At 44.9% G+C, this 24969-nt stretch overlaps 1 long non-coding RNA gene across 1 annotated transcript in view; it reads left to right on the plus strand.

The window, feature by feature from the left end:
- LOC141120778 (uncharacterized) overlaps positions 1 to 20537 on the plus strand; it is a 129521-nt gene extending 108984 nt beyond the window's left edge. The window contains exon 3 of the long non-coding RNA XR_012239941.1: positions 18399 to 20537. This is a non-coding gene — a long non-coding RNA (uncharacterized lncRNA). The remainder of the gene's footprint in view (positions 1 to 18398) is intronic.
- The last annotated feature ends 4432 nt before the right edge of the window (positions 20538 to 24969 follow it).

Raw genomic sequence — 24969 nt, forward strand, 5'->3', positions numbered from 1 at the left:
TTAGAGAAAGGCTGTAACTAAGGAGGCCTCAGATTGAAGTGGGATGCTATGATTCAATTGCTTCCATATAGAAACCAGCAGGTTCATAGTATGTAATAGGGAAGTTGAAGGGACATCAGCATTAGTGTTCCACAATAAGTTGTTCTGGTGGATGAGGGCTATCCATAATTTGTCTATTTGGGTCCAGCGGTTATAGGCCGATAGGGTAACCCAGGATGCAATTGCTCTCAACTGGGCAGCATAATAGTAACAGAGGAGGTTTGGGAAAGCCAAACCCCCCTCGTTCCGAGAGGCATAAAGTATCGAGCGAGCTACGCGGTGCTGCTTTATAGTTCCATGTAAAATTTAAGAGATCTGTCTGGAGTTTTCTAAGTTGGATCAATGGGATGGGCACTGGGAGGGTCATAAAGCAATACAGTATTTTAGGCAGTATAGTCATTTTGATCGAGGCAATGCGTCCAAACCAAGATATTGGATAGTGTCTCCATTTAGACAGGAGAGACTGAATTTGTGCAAATAGGGTTCTAAAGTTTGCATCATATAAAGATTCATATCGAGGAGTGAGGTATACTCCCAGATACTTAATCGCGTAGGTTTTCCATGCATAGGGAACATTTTCAGAGAGGTGATGGACTTCCAGTGGAGGGATATTGATTGGCAGGGCTTCCAATTTGGCAGTGTTTACTTTATATCCTAACAGGGACCCAAATTCCTCCAGGAGCCTATGAAGGTTAGGAAGGGTCATACGTGGTCTCGTCAGCGTCAGGAGTATGTCATCTGCAAATAATGAAGCTTTAAACGCGCGTGCCCTAACCATACTGCCACTATTGTTGGGGTCCTGTCTGATCTGGGCTGCCATAGGTTCGATGCACAGGTCAAAAAGCAATGGAGAGAGCAGGCCTCCCTGTCTAGTCCCGTTCGAAGTGGGAAAGGGAGGAGATGCCGCAAAAGGCATTTTGATAGAGGCAAATGGGGTTACATAGAGATGCCTAATCGCCCGGAGGAACGGCCCCTGAAGCCCAGATATTCAAGGGTTGAGAACTAGAATGGCCAGCTGAGCCTATCAAAGGCTTTCTCAGCATCTAAACTTAGCAGGATCGCTTCAGTATTTTGTCTGTTGATGATGTCTATTAAGTTGATGACTCTCCTAGTGTTGTCTCCTGCCTGACGTCTTGGGACAAAGCCCACCTGATCTTTGTGGATCAAGGAGGGAAGGACTAAGTTTAAATGAAGGGAGAGAGATTTTGTGAAAATGTTGAAGTCTGAATTCAACAGAGCTATGGGTCTATAGTTCCCACACAATGTGTGGTCTTTATCAGGTTTGGGTATTAACGTCAAGTGGGAGGCCTGCATGTCCCTCGGAATGTCGTCTCTGCTCAGAAATCCATTAAACAAGCGGGTCATATGTGGGAGTAGGCTAGGTAGGAAGGTCTTGTAATATTCGTAAGGAAGACCATCAGGGCCTTACTGTTTGGCAAGAGTTTCAAAGTCTCAGAAATCTCCTCTTCGGTTATCGGAGAGTTGAGAGACTGTAAAGCTTCCGCAGGGAGGGTGATCACTCCACTTTTCGAGGGGTAGGCATGGTCTGTGAAGCTGCCTGGGGTTGGGATGTGCGTTACGGAGGGGTTATTGTAAAGGTCCGAGAAAGAGTCGCGGAGTAATTGAGCTATACGGTCAGGGTGGTAGTGGAGGGTCCCATTGGGGTCTCGCAGGGCCTGAGGGCCCGATGCATGGGTTTGCTCCCAGAAGGGTGTGGGCTTTATTGCCCTTATAATAAACCAGGCGCAGTTTTTGAAGAGCTTTTTCAACTCTACCTATGTCTATGCTCTTAAGGACCGCCCGTAGGCATATCATTTCTCTATGGAGACGGATGGAGGATGAGGATGTAAGTCTGGATTCTAAGTCTTGAAGTCTCTGTACTGTCTGTCGTCTCATTTGTTTAATATTCTTTTTCCAGGCAGTCGAGATAGCTATACAGTGTTCCCATATTACCGTCTTGTGTGCCTCCCAGAGAATTCCTGTGAAGATCTCTGGGGCGCTGTTCTCGACAAAGTACCATTTTAGAGCAAATTCTATGTCCATCCTGGCTGCATTGTCTTTCAGGAGAAAATCATTAAGCCGACAGTGGCATCGTTTAACCTTAGAGCTGTCTAGTTTAAGCTTCAGAAGTATCGGGGCATGGTCCAACCACCACATAGGTAAGATGTCTATTTTAGTAAGCTCCCGCAGGGAGGGAGCATTTATAAAGAAATAGTCGCATGCGTGCGAAATGGGTGGGAATAGTGGGAGTATTGACGCTCTGTTGGGTGGGCTACGCGCCATGCATCAAACAGGGCAAATTTGCAAGTTACCTGACGAAACTGTTGGGATTGTCTGGACAGGCCGGGAGGGGTGATTTTCTTTTTTAAGTCCCCTCCCACAACTAAGGAGTGGTTAGTGCGAAATAGGCGATTGTACACCTCGGTTACAAAAGACATCTGGTTCGCGTTCGGGGCGTAGATGTTACAAAAAGTCACATCAGATTGTTGCCATTTGCCTCTGAGGATCAGAAATCGACACTGCGGGTCAGAATAGGAAGATATGGGTGTGAATGGGAAGCCCCTTTTGATCAGAATAGCTACCCCTGCTTTCTTTTTAGTGCCGGATGCTAATAACCCTGTGGGGAAGAATCTAGAAGCAAACGCCAAGGAGCCTCTTTTGTCAAAGTGTGTTTCTTGAACGAATATTACCTCTGCCCCTGAGCCTCTGAAACTCCTCAGTGCCAACTGTCGCCTAAAATTAGAGTTAAGGCCATTAGCATTATGTGTGTAAATCTGTATCATGAAAGGGCCGAGGTGTGAGCGGATAATATTGTGTAGGCATATGTTGAGGTGTAACATTCTTATCTAACCCAGGAGCCCAAAGAGGTAAGTTTTGGTATCGCAGGTAGAGTTCATCGCATGCGTGTTGAATCATGGACCCAGGAGTGACAAGCCGTAGGAAGGAGGAAAGAAAGAAGAGAGACAAGGAGAGAAAAAAACGCATATCTTAGAACAAATAATTGAGGGCCAACAATGGACCAACAGTTCCGTATTACCACCATCGTCCAAGAAGTGCGACTGGGGGTAAAAAACATCAAATAAGGAACTTCAAATCACAAAACAAGCTAAGGGGGGTTAGTGTCGGATACCAAGTGCCAACTGCTATTTAAACTCTTAGACCTGCTGAAGGAATAAAAATTGGTTAAATACTAAAAGGCTGGGGGACAATACTAGTCAACTACAAAACAGGAAAATATGAGTGGTGCCATGGTAAGGGGGCTGGCCACGTCCAGGGGATTAATCACCCGGGTTGCTCAGCCCGAGCCGTGGCAGGGCCCCCAAAAGAACAGTCAATCCAGGGGGGGGGGGGCATTTCACCCCCCACGGGATAAGAACTACAACCTAGGGAGGAAAACAGGTCAACCAATAGGAACAGGAATTTCTACTTTAGTTCAATGGTAAAAGACAGTGTTCTCCTGTAGTCAGGTCTGCCGACTGTAAAAACAAAAAAGAGTGAGAAGGGCAGTATCCGCCATGAAGGTTCCTCAGGCTGGTCGTTGCTTGGTAAACTTGCGGAGAGAATCTGGGGGCCGCACCCTCTTCTTTACAGGGACCCTCTGCCAACCCGTGGTCGGGGGAGGGGGAGGGAGAGGTGGGGGGATGATATCCAAACCTGGGAGGTCTGGAATGGGGATGTTCAAAGTCTTACAGAAGAAGCAGATATCCTCAGGGACCCGAAGGGTTGCTGTCTTCCCATTATGCGTGGCCGTCAGGCTAAAGGGAAATCCCCAGCGATAGGTAATGTTGTTGTCCTGCAGAGAGTGAAGGAGCGGTTGAAGCAGTCTGCGCTTCTTGGGGTAATCCAGGATAGATGGGAAAAAATGCAGCGCTAAGAAGTAATAGGAAGTTAGGGTGTAGTGAAACAATTAAGTAAGAGATGCTGTACTGAACAGTAAAGCATATGTGCAAAAACCATAAGTGAAATGAAATGAACAAACACAGTATAAAGTGTCCACATATGGTAAATGGATGATTCCAAACTCAAATTATTAAGAGGAACTGGTATGGACCAAAAAATGATGTGAAACTAGAAAATAAAGTCAATGGTGCACGGTGTGGATCTGTGACTGAGTCAACAACGGGGTACAGAACTTCCGTAGCTGTAAACCAACATCTCGATATGGGGCATCAGAATGAAAACATCAGGAAGTAAGATAAGACGGGTACTCTTACCAGATGACATGGACTCCACTGTCATATGACATGGAGTCAATGGTGCATGGAGCCAAACCTAGGCTGGAAAACGATATCCGGAACGGTGGAACCTCTGTCTCCCTTCTTGACTTCTCTGGTGGGGTGAAGAAACATCAGGAAGGGCCGCCAACTGGATATCAGCCAATATACCTCAAGGATGTGTTCCAAGGAGAAGCCGGGGACAGATTTGATCCAGACCCCGTGATGGAAGTAGGGCTACTGGAAGGCAGTTTCTTGCATCGGGATAATATGCAAATAAAAAATAAAAAGCTTCTGCATAGTGCAGGTAAACCAGGGATTTTTATTTCTAAAAATACCATACAAAAAATGGATAAAAGTGATCACAATTAAAATAAAATCTAAGCAGCGCAAGGAAGGGGAGATCGCCCGCAATCCAGGATAGAACAGGAAATAGTTGAACTGGCGTGCCATCGACTAGAATCAGTTTAAATACTCGTGCTTTGCCCATAATGTCCTCCTTTAAAGTGAACGAGTGCACTCTGCAGATGACATCGGTTTGGATGCTTGATGTTTGGCTTTCAAGGCTCTGTGGACCCTATCTATTTCGATATGTGTGGATGCAGGGACTCCTAGCAAGTTGTTGAAAATAGTTTGGAGGACCATTCTCAGATCCTCCGGTCCATTGGATTCCGAGAGGCCCCGAACCCTGACATTGTTGCGGCGGTTGCGAATGTCGAGGTCCTCAAGATGGCGTTGTATGTCATGAAGCATAAAGCGATCATCTGTCTGTTGAGACACAACAAGGTACACGGCAAGCTTAGTAGTTTGGCGATCTTCTTCCAGGTCCTCCCACCGGAGTAGTCAGATGGTGAAAGTCCACTTGCAGTGTTTTAATCTTACTGAGGCAGGCCTCTTTAACCTCAGAAATAAGGAGCTTGAAGTCTTCCTTGGTAGGTAAACAGTGGAGTTGCTCCCGCCAGGAGACCAATTCGTCAACGGTGAGGATGGATGGTATTCAGGGCAGCAGCTTTTGGTGGGCCTTAGCCTGTAAGGGGGGGGGCCCATGGTTCAAACCACTCTCTCTGCTCTTGGGTAGGCTGTGTGGGAATGCCAGGGGAAGGTGAGGGTGGCGGATGATCTGCTATGAGGCCTGTGATGCTGAGGTCACGGGACCGGAGTGGCCTCTGTGGCTTCCGAGAGCCTGGTACAGAGGATGGGGATTGGAGGGGGGGAGAGGCAGGCCGCAGCCGCGGCAAGGACTGTGAGCGGCCTGAATGGGAAGGAGGGGGAGTCCCCAGTGCCAGAACGCCGGCTGAGTGCCCCGCAGGGAGAGGGAGTCCGGGGCTGAGGCCTTTGTAGGAGAGGGAGTTAGAGAGGGACTTACCCGTGGGGTTAACGGAGCCGCTCCGAGAGTGTCCCAGCAAGATGGCGGCAGTTTGTGTTCGGGTTTAAAGAGATAAGGTGGCAACCCTGGGCCAGAGCCTGGCCCGAGAGTGGATGCAACAGGTGAGGTGACACAGTTTGGTCATGTGTCAGCATTGTGTGTACTGTTTCTCTGCAGGACAGTTGTTCTGTTTCAAATACCACTTTACACCTTGATATACCCAGTCTGTCCAGATAGTGTGGTCACCTGCTAACTTGGCACCATCCTCAGGCAGCTTAACTCTTCATTAAGACACAGAAGTTGAATCTTATGCCGCGTACACACGATCGGAATTTCGGCCCGCATCGGACCGATGAGTTTTTCAGCGGAAAATGCGACCATGTGTATGCTCCATCGGTCTTTTGCTGGCCGAATTCCAGCCAGCAAAAGATTGAGAGCAGGTTCTCAATTTGTCGGTCGGGATAAGTTCCTATCCGAAAATGCGATCGTCTGTGGCAATTCCGACGCGCAAAATTCCTATGCATGCTCAGAAACAATTCGACGCATGCTCGGAAGCATTGAACTTAATTTTCTCAGCTCGTCATTGTGTTGTACGTCACCGCGTTCTTGACGGTCCTAAGTTCAGCAAACTTTTGTGTGACCGTGTGTATGCAAGGCAAACTTGAGCGGAATCCCATCGGAAAAGCCGTCATATCTTTTTCCGAAGTCCGATCGTGTGTACGTGGCATAAGGCAATTTTGCCTTTAGACAATTGCAGTACAGAGGATGTTTTTTTCAGTCTTCAAGCATGAGAAGACAACAACTTTCCTAAGCTCTGTCTCTACAAAGTACTTACACTGACTGAGGGAACAGGGATGGTCTAGCTAGGTCTGAACTAATTAAACAGCCAGGAAGGGCAGAGGGGAAATCAAAATCACATAAGTAAACAAGTAGTAGTGGCTCAAAACCACCACTAATGTCAGCATCATGATATTGTAGCATGGGCACCCCAAAGTGGTTGGCCAGGGTAGGTGGAGTGGTTTTACTATGACCATTTTCCCAGGATTAGTTCAATATACACCATATCACCAAAAGTATTGGGACACCTGCCTTTACACGCACATGAACTTTAATGGCATCCCAGTATTAGTTCGTAGGGTTCAATATTGAGTTGGCCCACCTTATAATATATATAACAGATCTCAACCCAATAGAACACCTTTGGGATAAATTAGAGTGGAGACTGTGAGCCAGGCCTTCTCGTCCAACATCAGTGCTTGACCTCTGGAAGAATGGTCAAACATTCCCATAGACACACTCCTAAACCTTGTGGACAGCCTTCCCAGAAGAGTTGAAGCTGTTATAGCTGCAAAGGGTGGGCCAACTCAATATTGAACCCTACAGACTAAGACTGGGATGCCATTAAAGGTCATGTGCGTGTAAAGGCAGGTGTCCCAATACTTTTGGTAATATAGTGTAGATCAACACTCACAGAGATTGTAACAGGTGACCCAAAAGAAAAATAAACTGACTGTCCTTTTTCCAATAAACTTTTACCCAAGAGATTGTAATATACAAACCTCTAAAGTTTAGAGTGTAAAATAAAGGTAATTTGTCATGTACGGGTGCAACAGATTCAGCATACATACAGTGGAGACGGAAAGTATTCAGACCCCCTTAAATTTTTCACTCTTTGTTATATTGCAGCCATTTGCTAAAATCATTTAAGTTCATTTTTTTTCCTCATTAATGTACACACAGCACCCCATATTGACAGAAAAACACAGAATTGTTGACATTTTTGCAGATTTATTAAAAAAGAAAAAATGAAATATCACATGGTCCTAAGTATTCAGACCCTTTGCTGTGACACTCATATATTTAACTCAGGTGCTGTCCATTTCTTCTGATCAGGGGCGTCGCTAGGGGGTGGCTTTTGGGCCCCCGATAGCCCCGAATCTGAGGCCAATAGCCCCGAGTCTCTGCAGGGGTCCCCAAGGGGAGGAAAGGCTCTCTGGGGACCCTTATGTAAGTGGGGGGCTCTCTGGGGACCCTGATGTAAGGGAGAGGCTCTCTGGGGACCCTACTTGTAAGGCCTAGGCTCTCTAGGGACCCAGATTTAAGGGGGAGGCTGTCTGGGGACCCTAATCTAAGGGGGCCTCTCTGGGAAACCTGATGTAAGTGGGAGGGCCCTCTGGGTACCCTGATGGAAGGGGGAGGCTCTCTGAGGACTCAGATGTAAGGAGGAGGCTCTCTGGAGACCCTGATGTAAGGTGATATAAGGGGGGGCTCTCTGGGGACCCTGATGTAAGTGGGGGGCTCTCTGGGGATATATATACACCCACACGTATATTACTGTATATACATGTGTATGCCCGCCCAAGCGTATGACTTTCTTTACTAACCTGCTATGGGCTCTAGCCCCAGATCTTTTATAGACCTAGCAACGCCCCTGCTTCTGATCATCCTTGAGATGGTTCTACACCTTCATTTGAGTCCAGCTGTGTTTGATTATAATGATTGGACTTGATTAGGAAAGCCACACACCTGTCTATATAAGACCTTACAGCTCACAGTGCATGTCAGAGCAAATGAGAATCATGAGGTCAAAAGGAACTGCCTGAAGAGCTCAGAGACAGACACTGATAGGCGGCACTGATAGGCAGCACTGATAGGTGGCACTGATATGCGGCACTGATGGGCGTTGATAGGCAGCACTGATGGGCACTGATAGGTGACACTGATGGGCACTGAAAGGCAGCACTGATAGGTGGCACTGATGGGCGTTGATAGGCGGCACTGATGGGCACTGATAAGTGACACTGATGGGCACTGAAAGGCTGCACTGATGGGTACTTATGGGTGGCACTAATAGATCTCACTGATAGGCATCACTGGTGGCACTGGCACTGGCAGGGATTTTTCATTGGCACTGATTGGCATTTCCCTGGTGGTCTAGGGTGGCATACCTGGTGGTCCAGTGTGGTGGCAATCTCTGGTGGTCCTGGCGGCATCCTTGTGGTCCTGGGTGGGCACCTGAGGGGTGGCTGCGCTGATAAACAATCAGCACAGACCCCACCCTGTCAGGAGAGCAGCCAATCGGCGAGTGAAGAAAAGCCGATCACCGGCTCTTCCTGTTTACATCGTGATCAGCCGTGATTGGACACGGCTGATTACGTGGTAAAGAGTCTCCGTCAGAGACTCTTTACCTGGATCGGAGTTGCGGTGTGTCAGACTGACACACCGCAACAACGATCGCCGCGATGATCAAATGACGTCCGGTCAGGATATCACAACCACTTTGCCGATGTCATTTTGCTATATGGCAGGCGGCAAGTGGTTAAAGCTATGTAATCTGCTTTAAGGGACCAAGATATGATTTTTTTTTTTTCAGGTTAACAAACGCTTTAAGTCCTTGATATTAATACATTTTTTTTTTTGATGGATCATCCTTTGTACATATGGAATCCCTACAGGGAATGCCATTGTTACCCCCGGCTATAAAGAATGACAGATCATCCTATACTGTACAATGTGATAAGGCTGCTGGTTCTTTCCCAAGCTGGCACGGTGCAGGTTAAGAGCCAATGTTCTCATTTGCTTGTTCTATTTTGATGCCTCATTAACATTATGCAGACGCAGGGACAGGCACTGGGGGCATTGTAATGAGGTCACTGCTGGCACACATCTGCTTAACAGACAGGGAGAGAAAACAGGTTTTTCAGGCACAGCAGAGGGTGAGAAGTAATGCAAATTATGCTCTACAGGGACTGCTGCTTATGCGCTGTGACCTGATGAACTCAATCTGCCTGGAAGGGTTAATGCCAACTTTAAAATATCAAAAGCCAGTCCCTAACCACTTCAATATCGGGCACTTTCACCCCTTTCCTGCCCAGGCCAATTTTCAGCCTTCGGCACTGTCGCACTTTGAATGACAATTGAACGGTCAAGCAACGCTGTTACCAAACAACAGTTTTGTCATTTTTTTTAGACAGATAGAGATTTCTTTTGGTGGTATTTAATCACCACTGGGTTTTTTATTTTTTGTTAAACAAACGAAAAAAAACGAAAATTTAGAAAAGAAAAAAAGATTTTCTTAGTTTCTGTTATAAAATGTTCAAAATAAGTAATATTTCTCCTTCACTGATGTGCACTGATGGGCAGCACTGATGGGGGGCACTGATGGGTATCACTGTAGGGCACTGACAGGCATACTGATGGGGACAATCTCCCCTGTGAGGAAAGCTGCTTATCAGCTCTCCTCTCCTTACGCGCTGTCAGTGTGAGGAGAGGAAAGCCGATAACCAGCATTTCCTATTTACACTGTGATCAGCTGTGATTGGACACAGCTGATCAGGTGGTAAAGAGCCTACGTCATAGGCTCTTTACCGAGATCGGTGTTGCAGTATGTGCGATGGACACACTGCACTATGGATTGCCGCGCTGCGAGCCCCCGGGGGCGTGCACCAGCGGCCCGTTCTGAAGGACATTATATGACGTCCAGTCAGAACAATAAAGCCCCGGGTGGGAAGATGTTAAAGAGGATGTTCAGTCTTAAAAAAAAATGCAAAGTCAGCTTCTACAAACATTGTAGCTGTTGACTTTTTAAAAAGGACAAATAAGGGAAAGGCTGGAGCCATGAAAATCGGCTAAAATATATTTACTTTATTAATGCAGGTGAAAAAAAGCCATAAAAAGCCAACGTGTTTCGGCTGTCAGGGTTTAATCTTGGCACACGATTAAGCCCTGACGGCTGAAACTCGTTGGCTTTTTATGGCTGTTTATTACCTGACTTAAAACAGTATATACTGTATGTTTTAGACAATTTCCATAGCACCAGCCTTTCCCTTTTCATGTTGACTAAGTATAGAGGTTTACAGAAACCTCATAGACTGGGTGTCGTGTTCCTGAGGCAGGTGATGAATCATATGCAGGTAGTAGCTTGGATGCACCTGTTCCAGTTCTGTTTAAAAAAAGGACACTCACCTGTCCAGGGATTCAACATTGTCCTTACCATGCATATAGTGCAGCAGCTCCTGCATGCGCAGTAGGAAGCCCTTTGTGAAGCCACAAGTAGTCACAGCTTGCGAAGGGCTTCCTACTGCGCATGCGTGATCTGCTGCACTATATGAGTGGTCCCGCAGCCTTCTGGGACCTATGATGTGTCCAAGAAGGTTTCAGGCAGGGAGGGTCATTGGAGAACTTTTGCTCTGATTGCCTAGGTGGTTGGAGCAGATGTGGGAGCGGGTACCTGCTTAAACTAGGTACCGTACCCAAACAACAAAGGGAGAGGAGGCAGCAAGGTGATGTTAAAGGGGACATTCCAGTCTGCTTGAAAGGGGACCTAACATCAAACATCCCGTCCTGCACCGTCGACCACAATCAGTATAGAAGGGTGCACAGCCAATGGTGGCTCCGTGTAAATTAAAATGAAAATAATAGCCAGCATTTCTTAAAGAGGAATGTCCATTTAGTTTTTGGTTTTGAAGTCAGCAGCTACAAATACTGCAGCTGCTGACTTTTAAAAATCAGGTACTTACCAGAGCCTGGGGTCACCTTCCTTCACCCGGTTCTTCTGTGGGTCCCCGACACCTCCATCTTGCATGCGGGAGTCAGCTGTGGCTTCCTGAAGGACCATATCAGGCTGCACACTGTGCATGTGCAAGCTTGTGCGATGCTTTGTCGGTGGTCCTGCAGCCTCCTGAGACATGAGGCATAGCTCCCAACTGTCCCTGATTTGGAGGGACTGTCTCTGATTTGGAGCAATGTCCCTCTGTCCCTCATTCCTCCTCATTTGTCCCTCATTTTGATCTGATCCATATAGATGTATGTAGCTCTGGTATATTTTTCAATCTACCGCTTATAGGTAAATTTAGTGGGTCATCTGTTCTGTACATAGTTCAGATTTAGTTTATTGTCAGATTTAGCCTCTGTTCCAGTTTGGCTGAGTTGCATGTAGTTTCACACTGTGTCTGTGGGTGTCGTTGTCACCATGAGTCGGTGTTGGAAAGGCAACATGCTGAAGTGTATGAGTGCTCTTCTGTCCCGGAGATAACTCGGCGGAGGTGGTCCTCCGAGTTGCATTCTGGGAGAGGGTATTTATGGGACAGACGCGATGTTCTGGAGAGTTCTTTCGCCTCGTGGCCCTCCTGGCCTAGAGGTATGCGTCAGTGAGTTCTACCTCGTAGCCCTCTAGCCTGGAGGGTTGCGTTGCTGCAGCCGGGTGGGTAGACCCAGAGGCCTGTCTGGGGTCTGCTATCGCTGGGATGGTCCTGTGCTGTCTGTCCTGCGGGAAGAAGCCGGACAATCGGGAAGATCCAGGGGAGGACCCATCTTGGAAGGGACCATGCAAGGCTGGTCTTAAAGCGGGGGTCCACCTATCTATAGTTTTTTTTTTTTTTGGAGTTCATTCACAAACTTTTCTTCTCATGATTATCTACTCACATGTTCTGTGTAATAAGTCCGCCTGTGTCCGATTTCGTTGTAAAGAATAACTTATAAAATTCACTGAAGGCGGTTTCCATCTTCATTGTGGGCATTTGAAGCCCACAAGCATGTATTTCCTGGATGCGGTGAATGCTGTGCTCCCAGCATTCACCGAGATGTTGTGATGACACTGTTGCACAATGCATGCTGGGAAGCCTGAGACTAGCTCCCAGGGGACTGTGGGAGGTCTGGGAGAGGCTAGAAACACGCCTACTCCCATGGGAGGAAAACCAGGAAGTGCTAAGAAGATTAGAAAAAAAAGGTAATTACGGCAATTTAAATTTTTTTACACAGCATGTCAGCATCTAGGCAAGGAAGAGAATGCATAGAGATAATGTTCAAAATTTGGGTGGAACCCCGCTTTAAGAAGGGCCTGGTGACTCGATTGGAGGATGTATCCTGAACTACCCTCTACCGCACAAGTACTGCCGGGTCGGCTTAAAGGTTCTGGTACTGTATTTGCTGTTTCATCAAAAACCACTACATCCTATGGCAGAGGATCGTACGGGTTCTATTTCACTCAAATCTGTGGCAGAGACTATTTGTTCGTGCTGCGCACCGGCTGCTGGGTTGGTGAGAGAGACCTATACGGGCAGGCAAAGATTTAATCCTGAGAGGAAAGTATATTCATCCTTAAGATTCCGATTACTCAGTGCTATACCAAGAAAAGGTATTTGAACTTCCCTGCAACTATTCTTCTACCTCTACCTCTTTCCTGCTACTTCTTCCAGTTATGTCCCATTAAAGCACTGGAAAAAAATACTCAAGTGACTGGTGCCTACATTGTTAGATGATAAGCTCAACGAGACCCTAGACCAGGTACTGGTGAAATTACAGGTAGAAAAGGTGACGGTAACAGCCCGCTTTAAATCAGCAGCTCCACCGTGAGTTAGTGCTACATGTATATAAAATGCACTTTTTATCTATCAATAAGTGTTTCCCAGCGCTAAACCTTTCATCTGATTTCTAAATTGCTGCATTGTAAGTTCCAAAAGCCAATATCAAGGAATAGTAGTGGTAAAAAACAATCTTGTTTTTTTTGTACAATTCTCCTTTAAGGGGGTGTGGCAGGGGGTGTGTCCTATGCCTGCATACTTCTGCTGATAGGTGTCCCTCATTCCCATCTGAAAAAGTTGGGAGGTATGATGAGGAAGAAGAACAGGGATTTCAAATCCCCACACTGCTCATAACCCAGGAAGGTAAGTGTAGTGGAGACCGGTGAGGGGTGTGGAGGGTGTGCAGTTCTAGTTCATCTTTTCATTTTAAAGGAATTATTTATATTGCAAACTTACATTGGTCCAACTTACATTGGTGCCACATAAGCGACCCCCTCTGGTCAGTGTGCAGGGGGGCGACAGATCGCATACAATCTGGGTGATCGCGGCTCTCACTGTAGTAGCATTGACTACTACAATGATTTACAACTTCCCCAGTGGCCCATCAAATATAAAATATACACTATATTATTATCAAAAGTATTGAGATGCCTGCCTTTACACATACTGTACACATTAACTTTAAAGGCATCCCATGTTTTAGTAGGTTGAATTCAATATTGAGTTGGCCCACCCTTTGCAGCTATAACAGCTTCAACTCTTCTGGGAAGGCTGTCCACAAGGTTTAGGAGTGTGTCTATGGGAATGTTTGACCATTCTTCCAGAGGCGCATTTGTGAGATTAGGGACTCGCAGTCTCCGCTCTTATTCATGTGTTCTATCTGGTTGAGGTCAGTCCCTCCACCCCAAACTCACGCATTAATGTTTTTATAGACCTTGCTTTGTGCACTGGTCCAAATCATTCGCTGGGGGGGGGTTATGATGTGGGGTTGTTTTTCAAGGGTTGGGCTTGGCCCCTTAGTTCCAGTGAAGAGAACTCTTAAGGCGTTAGTATACCAAGACATTTTGGACAATCTCATGCTCCTAACTTTGTGGGAACAGTTTGGGGATGGCCCCTTCCTGTTCCAACATGACTGAGCACCAGTGCACAAAGCAAGGTCCACAAAGACATGGATGAGTGAGTTTGGGGTGGAGGAACTTGACTGACCTGCACAGAGTCCTGACCTAAACCCCATAGAACACCTTTAGGATAAATGAGATGGAGAGTGTGAGCCAGACCTTCTTATCCAACATCAGTGGCCTGACCTCACAAAGGCATTTCTGGATGAATGGTCAAACATTCCCATAGACGCACTCCTAAACCTTGTGGACAACCTTCCCAGAAGAGTTGAAGTTATTAAAGCTGCAAAGGGTGGGCCAACTCAATATTTAACCCTACGGACTAAGACTGGGATGCCATTAAGGTTCTTATGTGTGTGTGTAGGGGCAGGCGTCCCAATACTTTAGGTAATATAGTGTATGTACTTGTATTGTGCCAGGCTCAACCAATGTACGAATGCAATACAAATTATTGCTGGATTCCAGGTTTCATGCTACTATTTGAGCTCAGGTCTGCATTTCAGAGGATGGGGTTATTATTCTAAGACGGATACATTGTACAGTGCTTCCGAAGTTCATGTTATCCTTTTCACATCTCATGCATTTTCACCTAGTGATCCCCCTTCTGATCCAGAGCTGGAGATGTGAAGAGAGCCATCATTTATTCACTGTACATTTCACAGTCTTTCTGCTGCGTTTTGACACTATTAGACTAGAAGCCTTTAATTGTGTGTGTCCTGCCTGGCTCTCTTCTCACCCCGGCTCTCTCTGTCTTGTAGCATTAGATATGACTGAACAATTTAGTGAGTTCATATCCTCAGAACGAGGGATCTGGGAAAAGGGAAAACAGGGTCACAGGACACCAGGGATGCCCTAGTTCCTCTGCATTGACATCATCACTTAAAGGGGAACTACAGCCATTCTAACTTTTCTTTAGACAATTGAATAAAAGCGATCAGCTTAATTGTATGTACACTCAAAATTTATCTTTTAGAATGTTTGGCGTCATGCCTCATTGTATGTGTTTTTCATAAGTGAATTGCTGTTTGTGAATGCATTGCAAAGTTTCTTAAATTGAGAACCTTCCAGTAACAGCACTTCCTGTTAGGGGTTGACAGCGCTGACATCGCTTGCAATTAGCAGCAGAGTTGTCAGCTTGCTGTGTGTGCTTCTTGATTTCACGTTGGGCTGCCTATCTAAAAGACTTGATTGGCAGCCCAATGTCCAACTTGAATCCCTGCCATGACTTCCAATGGTAATCACAGAATCCCTTCTAGGACCTCCAATGGTACTTGCAGAACACCTGCCAGGACTTCCAATGATACGTGCAGAATATCTGGCAGGACTTCCAATGGTTATCGCAGAACCCCTGCCAGGACTTCCAATGGTATTTGCAGAACCCATGCCAAGACTTCCAATGGTATTCTCAGAATCCCTGCCAGGACTTCCAATAGTACATAAAGAATCCCTGCCAGGACTTCCAGTGGTACTCGCTGAATCCCTGCCAAGACTTCCAATGGTACTCGCATAATCCCTGCCAGGACCTCCAATGGCACGTGCAGAGTCCCTGAAAGGACTTCCAATGGTACGTGCAAAATCCCTGCCAGGACTTCCAATGGTACATGCAGAATCCCTGAGAGGACTTCCAATAGTAATCACGGAACCCCTGCCAGGACTTTCAATGGTAATCGCAGAATTCCTGCCAGGACTTCCAGTGGTACGTGCAGAATCCCTGCCAGGACTTCCAATGGTACGTGCATAATCCCTGCCAAGACTTCCAATGGTACTCGCATAATCCCTGCCAGAACCTCCAATGGTAATCACGGAACCCCTGGCAGGACTTTCAATGGTAATCGCAGAATTCCTGCCAGGACTTCCATTGGTACGTGCAGAATCCCTGCCAGGACTTCCAATGGTACGTGCAGAATCCCTGCCAAGACTTCCAATGGTACTCGCATAATCCCTGCCAGGACCTCCAACGGCACGTGCAGAATCCCTGAAAGGACTTCCAATGGTATGTGCAAAATCCCTGCCAGGACCTCCAATGGTACATGCAGAATCCCTGAGAGGACTTCCAATGGTAATCACGGAACCCCTGCCAGGACTTTCAATGGTAATCGCAGAATTTCTGCCAGTACTTCCATTGGTACGTGCACAATCCCTGCCAGGACTTCCAATGGTACATGCAGAATCCCTGAGAGGACTTTCAATGGTACGTGCAAAATCCCTGAGAGGACTTTCAATGGTACGTGCAAAATCCCTGCCAGGACTTCCAATGGTACGTGCAGAATCCCTGCCTGGACTTCCAATGGTACATGCAGAATCCCTGCCAGGACTTCCAATGGTACATGCAGAATCCCTGCCAGGACTTCCAATGGTACATGCAGAATCCCTGCGAGGACTTCCAATGGTGATTGCTGAATCACTGCCCAGACTTCCAATGTTACTCCCAGAATCCCTGTCAGGACTTCCAATGCCAGCACTGCCAGGACTTCCAATGGTGCTCGCTGAGTCCCCTACTACCCTTGTACAAAGAGCTACAATTTACCTGTGATTGCCTGACCACTGCCAATCCAGATTGAACTGACACTCTCTTGATTGTCTTTGAACCCTGCCTGGACTGGACTTTACTACTCTCTCATTTGCCACCTGCCAAGAACCTCACCTGCACCCGATTATTCTCTTGTTTTCCACCTGCTTTGCCCCCTGCCTGGACCTGACTATTCTCCTGCCTGCTATCTAGTGTACTATCTCCACACCATAGCCTTTCTATTCCCACTATCCTCTTGGTCGGCACTCCAAGGGCAAAGTCCTAATGGCCATTTTCAGAGATGTAAGCTGGGTCTCCAGCCCATCCCCAATTTCAGAAGGTCTGGTGAAGGCCAATTTAGATATGGTAGTAGCTTGTCATGGTAGTAGCTTGTCAGCCTGCAACAGGAAATGCCAGTGTTATTGGCAAGATCTCCAGGTAGGAAACCTTGCACCAGATAAAAAAAAATGATTTGCTTAAACAAGAACTCCAGGCATGGTATATTTTTGATATAGTTACATTGGTCTAGCTTGAACCAATGTAACTATGTACAGTAAAACCTTGGATTGCGAGCAAAAATCGTTCCGGAAACATGCATGTACTCCAAAGCACTTATATATCAAAGCAAATTTCACCATAAGAAATAATGGAAACTCAGATGATTCATTCCACAACCATTTATTCATAAGTCCTTCAGTTTATAGGCTATATAAAAGAGATTATAGCAATGTGATAGGTTGTGTAACCATAACATGTCCATCCACAAATGGAAGCTTCCACAAGGGGATTAGAAGCAAAATCCAGCAGGAGTTACAGAGTATAAAAGAGTCGCCTCTAAATGTAGCAATATGGTTATATTTAATGAAGGTACAACATTTAGGAACTCGCATGGTTGATGATTAAAAGAGGCACATCTAAGTATGCAGGTATCCGGGGTAAAGTTGTCCACATAGACCATCCTCCTCATCGCCGGCTCTCACTGCTGTCAGTCTGCAATCGTGACCGGGAAGACTACCCTGCAGTAGAGCGCAGCGTGGAAGGGATGACGTCGACAGCGGTGAGTAGGGCGGTCTATGTGGACAGCTTTACCACGGATGCCTGCATACTTAGATGTGCCTCTTTTAATCATCAACTGTGTGAGTTGCTAAATGTTGTACCTTCATTAAATGTAACCATATTGCTACACTTAGAGGCACCTCTCTTCTTTTTTTATACTCAGTTGTGACATGACGCTACTTGTATATCAAGACATCGCTTGTATATCAAGTCAAAGTTTATTAAACAATGTTGCTTGTCTTGCAAAACACTCTCAAACCAAGTTACTCTCAAACCAAGGTTTTACTGTATATAGTAACTATGTAAGTGGCCAGATCATCAGGTATAACCAGAGGGGGAAAAAGCCTAAAAAAGAAGACTAATGCAACCACCACATTTAATGATTGTTAAGCTGCAATATATTACATTTTTGGTTTAATACCACTTTAATTATGACTTTTATTTATCTTATAATAATAATCCATGTGAAACGATATGAACTACGAGAAGGAGGGGATATATTTCTCATATGATGCATTTGGCTGTGTGTGTGTTTTGTGTAGGCCTGACTAGTTGGAGGTTATACTGCAGACTGTTCCCATCATAGAAATAAAAGACCCAAGTGGTAACCATCAAAAATTCATAATGTTTTTAAAACAGTAAATTGTTATTTCTACTTCTAAACGGATAAAGAGAGAAAATATCTTAAAAAAACACTATACATTTCTATTAGCATCATAGCTTTATTTTCTCTTGTCAGGCTGAGTTTTGTGATTACATTTATTTAATCTAATTTAATATTTTTATTTTTAACAGATTCATAACATGGAGGATCCTTGAAAGAGAGATTTTTTTTTTTTTTACTGTTGGAAATCCAAAGATTCTATGGACGCTTAAAGAGCAGACAACCTAACTGAACCTTTTGAATCCAAAAAAGGGTCTAAATTCACATCATCATGGATTTCCTTCTAAAATAAGATCACTTCCTAAGTCTTTTTCCTGGATTCTACAAATGGATGCTCGGTGATGAACAAAAGTTGGACTAATACAATATTGGAATACAAGGTAGACCTTACAAATGAGATGATGGTTTAACTTCAAGATTTAATGGTGGCTTCACTTCAAGATTTCAAGTTTACATTCCATTCCCTTTTGGCATATTGGCTATTCTTTATAAATGATGCATTGGATAATATAACTTGTTGGATGATATCCAAGGATGATATAAAATATCATCTAAATTTTATAGATGGCAAAGCAAGATGGATTATAAATTATGGATGATATATTGTACTGGATAAACTCCAAGAATGACACAGTCATCTGACGAAGGTCCTGTATGGAAATCCACGTTGGGTAAAGTGGATGTACAGTCGCTTATGAATCATACCTTCCATTGGATCGAGTTCACAGATTAAATCTGGGCTAATCTTTATCAATAAGGCAATATGTCTCAACACAGTGTATGAAGCCTTTAAAAAGGGGATCATGCTAAAAAATGGGCATGGATGACAATTGTTCCATTTATTTTTCGACAATACAATTACACAGTGGATAAATGCTCATGGACTGTAGAGGATGTTTTTGGCTAATGCTTGTGAATGATATGTCGTAATGCTTGCCATTAAGGGTTGACAATTATATTTTCTGAAAACTTTGGATGATATACCAGATTGGATTATTATGGTGGATTATAAATCATACTGGATTACAATTCATTTTTATTTGATATTTTGGAAATTATATACCAAGACTTGGTCTTGTCTCCTGGAAAACGCTATCTTGGAACAGTCTATGTTGCAATTATAGAAACAATATTTATTGAACATTTATGGGGTCGTATAACAGCTGTAAAACATGTGGAAGAATTATAAAATATAGAACCCCTGTGTAGCAACCCTTCCTCAACCCATTATAGGTACCAGTGGTGGTGAGGCTACAAAGTACACTTTTCACTCCAGTGTTGACCATAAACAACAAAGAATTTGGAGTGTCTGGTTTTGGAGATTGGCTAGTTTGCGTATTTTCTAGTGTTAACATGTGGTCACATCCCTTTAGCACCTGATAGATTATATACATGTACAAGTTATTGGGATTTGAGCACAGGTATATCTTGTTTCTCTTGCATTGCAGGTCAGTGACCAAGAAGCCACGCTACTACATTATATGGATACTAACAATCATAAACAATGAGTGTATGCATATATTTTTATCAAACAAAAGGTAAATAAACAAATTAAAGTCCCGGTGCAAATACAAATTAATGTGAAAAAATTGGATCCTCTTCATGCATATTCAAAAAGATCCATGCATACAGTGGACATCCGTCACCATTAGAAAATCCAAGCCCTGTCACCACCGTATTAATATGGGGAAAATGCAGGCTTGCCAGCTTCACGGGACCTTTTAATTAAAGAAAGGTCAACAGAGCATGTGGCCAAACAACCCAGCCAGGGTCTTCCCAAAAGCGTTCCTAAAGGATTCCCTTGGAGGCAGACATTTGGACAGTGATAATAATCTCAGCATCCTCCCCATAGAATCATCCTCAAAACATGGAAGAGAATGCTCCACATAGTGTAAAACAGGTCTACCGGTGCTGAGACGAACCTTACCAGCTCGGGCTCATTATACATGATAAGACTGTCCAAACATCTACCTCTGAGGGAATCCTTCAGGAACATAAATAACCATATAAAATTACTGCACTAATGTCATATTGCAAAAACAGCTGCTAGTACTACAACCTGACAGGATATTGTGTATCTATTGAAATATAAAAAAGTGCTGCACTAAATGTGATACAGACTTATACCAAATAAAGGTGTGTATATATCTATCTATCTATATAGATAGATAGATATAGATATATACACAATTGTGCTCATAAGTTTACATATCCTGGCAGACATTATGATTTGTTGGCCATTTTTCAGGGAATATGAATGATAACACAAAAAATTTCTTTCACTCATGGTTAGTGTTTGGCTGAAGCCATGTATTATCAATCAACTGTGTTTACTCTTTTTAAATTATAAAGACAACAGAAACTACCCAAATGTCCCTGATTAAACGCTTACATACCCCAGTTCTTAATATCGTGTATTGCCCCCTAACATCAATGACAGCTTGAAGTCATTTGTGGTATTTGTGGATGAGGCTCTTTATCTTCTCAGATGGTAAAGGTGCCCATTCCTCTTGGCAAAAAGCCTCCAGTTCCTGTAAATTTTCGGGCTGTCTTGCATGTCTGGCGACTCGACCATGCAGCCCATCTTACTTCAAGTGCCTCCTTATTGTGCATCTTGAAACAGCCACACCACATGTTTTCAGAGAGTCCTGTATTTCACCTGAAGTTATTTGTGGGTTTTTCTTTGCATCCTGAACAATTTTCCTGGCAGTTGTGGCTGAAATTTTAGTTGGTCTACCTGACCGTGGTTTGGTTTCAACAGAACCCCTAATTTTCCACTTCTTGATTAGAGTTTGAACACTGCTGATTGGCAGTCTCAGTTCCTTGGATATCTTGTTATATCCCTTTCCTGTTTTATACAGTTCAACTACCCTTTCCCGTAGATCCTTTGACAATTCTTTTGCTTTCCCCATGACTCAGAATCCAGAAACGTCAGTGCAGCACTGGATGACCCAAGGGTCTGTCAGGAGTCCAGAAACTCATTGACCTTTTTTTACACACACACTAATTACAAGCAAACAGATTACAGGTGAGGATGGTTACCTTTTAATAGCCATTCAAACCCCTTTGTGTCAACTGGTGTGCATGTTATCAGGCCAAAATCACCAGGGTATGTAAACTTTTGATCAGGGTCATTTGGGTAGTTTCTGTTGTCATTATGATTTAAAAAGAGTAAACACAGTTGACTGATAATAAATGGCTTCAGCCAAACACTAACCATGAATTATAATAATAATAATTAATGAAAGAAACGTTTTTGTGTTATCATTCATATTCTCTGAAAAATGGCCAAGAAATCATAAATTCTGCCAGGGTGGGGGGCGTGGCCAGGCAGCGCATGTAGCAGGACACACTTCTCCTCAGCTCCGCCGAAAATCCTGGTAATCATCCTCCAGATCACTCATCCAACCCGCTGATACCTCCGATCGGAACCGCACGCTATCCGGGCCACAGCAGACCTAACCACCCGACCGATCTGCAGCAGAAAAACATGCCAAAACGGGACAAGAATGGTGGCGGCCTGCCTGCAGTACAGGCCCAAGATGGCGCTTTGCCACAGCGATCTCAAAAGGAAAAATATAAGGAAGCAGCCCAGAAACTCCTGTTTGGTAATAAGTCATCAAAAAAAATACCATCACCCACATCTGACCTCAGTGAGGAAGAAGCAAACCAGTTGGAGATGGATAATACTATGCCGCTGGAGGATGGCGCTGGATCCCCATCTGACTGGGCCACAGTGAGTACAGTTTCACATCCCTATCAAGGCACTCAGACACCAAATATCCCCCTGGATGGCCCTGAACCCACTCTCAGAGATATCCTCTCTGCAGTGACTATATGCAACAGATCCATCTCAACCCTGACTGATGAAGTGAAAGGTGTTAAAGCTGAAATATCCTATGTGAGACAGGACATGCAAAAGCTGAGAGAGCGTACAGCTGCAGTGGAGAGTAGAGTCAGTGTTATTGAAGATGACTTAGTGCCCATGCAGAGAGATTTAAAGTATAACTGCCATCTTGCTGATCAGCATGCTGCGCGTTTAGATGATTTGGAAAATCGCATGCGCCGCAACAATGTCCGCGCCTTAGGATTCCCAGAAAGGATAGAGGGTAAAGACCCTGTCGCTTTTATCGAACAATGGCTCCTCACTACATTTGGAAAAGAAGCATTCTCTCCGCTATTTGCGGTGGAGAGAGCGCATAGAGTGCCATCTCGTCCACTACCCCCTGGCAATCACCCGCGTGCTTTGCTGTTTAAGCTTTTAAACTACAAGGACAGAGATGTCATTCTTGCTAAAGCCAGAACCATGGGCAGTGGGTTATCCATTGAAAACTCCAAAATCTCCCTGTTTCCGGACTTTTCAGCTGAACTCCAGAAGCAGCGAGCAAAGTTTATGGATGTCAAAAGAAGATTAAGGGATCTCAACTTGCCATATGCGATGCTATATCCTGCCCGCCTTAGGGTAGTCGCTCTTGGAGAAACCCGCTTCTTTGAACGCCCGGACATGGCGGCCCAATGGTTGGATCGTGAGGATAGGGCCCTTAAAGCTGCTAGACCGCAAAGAGATGTCCCTGCTTAAGAGATAAGCACTGGATATGCAATGACCTGGCAAGACCAGGTCTATTTTTGTCGGGATAAATCCCTGGGCCATGAAGAGGTTTTAAGATTTAAAATAATTGTTGTCTATGGAGGACAGTTTTTACTCTCACATCCGATGTTCAGGCGGCCGAGGAGAACTGTTTGTTTGTATCACCCTCCTCCCCACAGGATTTTCTTTTCCCCCTTTTTTTTTCTATTTTTTATCCTTTTGATCCCTTTTCTGTCCGCGTTTTAGCCTGCAAATAATGAAGCAATACATGCCTACCGTAGCTGTGAAACCCCTATGGAAACTAGCCTACTGGTTGTCTAGGAGTTTTCAAGGCTTTTACCCCCCCCACACCTGTTGTGTGGGAAAAGTTAACGCTGCAGCCAAGTGGCTGTGTAAACTGTTGACCTTTAGATTCTTGCCATGCAGAGTAACATGCATTAACCCAATAATTTACTGTCTTCTGTACCTATGTACTAACCTAATAATGTATTTCTCCCTGCCTTGCAACATGATTCCATGTCTACAAATGCCTACATGTTCTCTGGAAGGAGAAAACAAACATAATTTGGAGAAAAGGGGCCTATCCCCCCTTCCAGATGGCATGTCACGGTATGACCCGAGAGTCTTGTCGAGAATTATGCCGGCCTGGTCAATGATCCTGAAACAAAATGGGGATGACTAAATTGTCCATTGTGACTTGGAATGTCAGAGGACTGGGAAATCCAGTTAAAAGGGGGGCGGTCCTTAGACATCTCAAGTCGCTGAATGCGGGGGTGGTCTGTCTGCAGGAGACCCATTTCTCTGCAGACCCTCCTCCAAGCCTCTGTCCACGACTGTATACTAACCAGTTTCATGCAACCCACTCCACTTACTCAAGGGGAGCAAGTATACTGTTCAGAAAAGATATTCAGTTCAACTGCATTAGAAAACGCATTGACCCGGCTGGCAGATATGTCTTTCTTTTATGCTCAATTACAGGCCTCAAATGTATCCTTGCTAGTATCTATATACCCCCACCGTATAACTCAGAGGTTATCCGACACCTAACAGGTTTTATGGCCCAATACCCAGAAGTACCCTTACTGGCAATGGGGGACTACAATAATCTCTTAAATCCTCTCAAAGATAAATTTCCTGTACCTACTGCTGGCACGTCTCAGATGAAAAGTGGTACCCCCTTTGCCAGATTACTAGAAGAAACAGGGCTGATAGATGTCTGGAGATCCAAACACCCAAATGATAAAAAATACTCCTGCCACTCAGCTTCACATGACGGGTTATCCAGAATAGATTTGGGCCTTGGGAATGACAAGATGCTACATTTAATAGTGGAATCTGACTATGCAGACAGGCACATATCTGATCACTCGGCACTTTGTGTAACCATTTCATTACCAAGTAGGTACAAACGGCCAATGTGGAAACTTAATCCCTTCTGGCTCTCGTTGTTTGCCGAGCCAGATCCTATAGCCAGAGCACTCACACTGTTTCTGAGAGATAATATTGGCACGGCTGGGCTGGGGCTGGTTTGGGATACAGCGAAAGCCTTTTTGAGAGGACAACTTATCAAAACAATATCACAGATTAAAACTGACACCAAGGCTTGGGAACTATTGATAAGAAATAAAGTCACCGAGACTGAAAACGATTATATTAACAATCCCACAGGAGACAACAAGAGGGCATGGTTGAGTGCACAGACAATGTCTGGACAACTGGCGTTGCAGCTGGCGGAGAACAAACGTTTTTTTCTCCAACAGTCACATTTTGAGGAGGGGGAGACGACTGGTCATATGCTTGCAGTACTGGCGCGGTCTCAACAGTCGACCTCTCTCATCTCCGCCATATGCGACGCACAGGGTGCTCTGAAATGCTCTACTCCTGATATCCTGAAGGTCTTTGGTGACTTCTATGCTGATCTCTATACGTCTAAAGTTACGCCCACTGATAGTGCAATAACACGCTTCTTAGATAGTTGTGAACTCCCCAGTCTCTCACTAGAGGATAGGGTCATGCTCAATGCCCCTTTAACTGCAGAAGAACTGGATATTGCCCTATCTCAAACTAAAAACAATAAAGCACCAGGTATAGATGGCCTCCCTGCAGAGATATAC

This window comes from Aquarana catesbeiana, linkage group LG01 (genome assembly GCF_042186555.1).
Source record: "Aquarana catesbeiana isolate 2022-GZ linkage group LG01, ASM4218655v1, whole genome shotgun sequence".
Classification (NCBI taxonomy): Eukaryota; Metazoa; Chordata; class Amphibia; order Anura; family Ranidae; genus Aquarana; species Aquarana catesbeiana.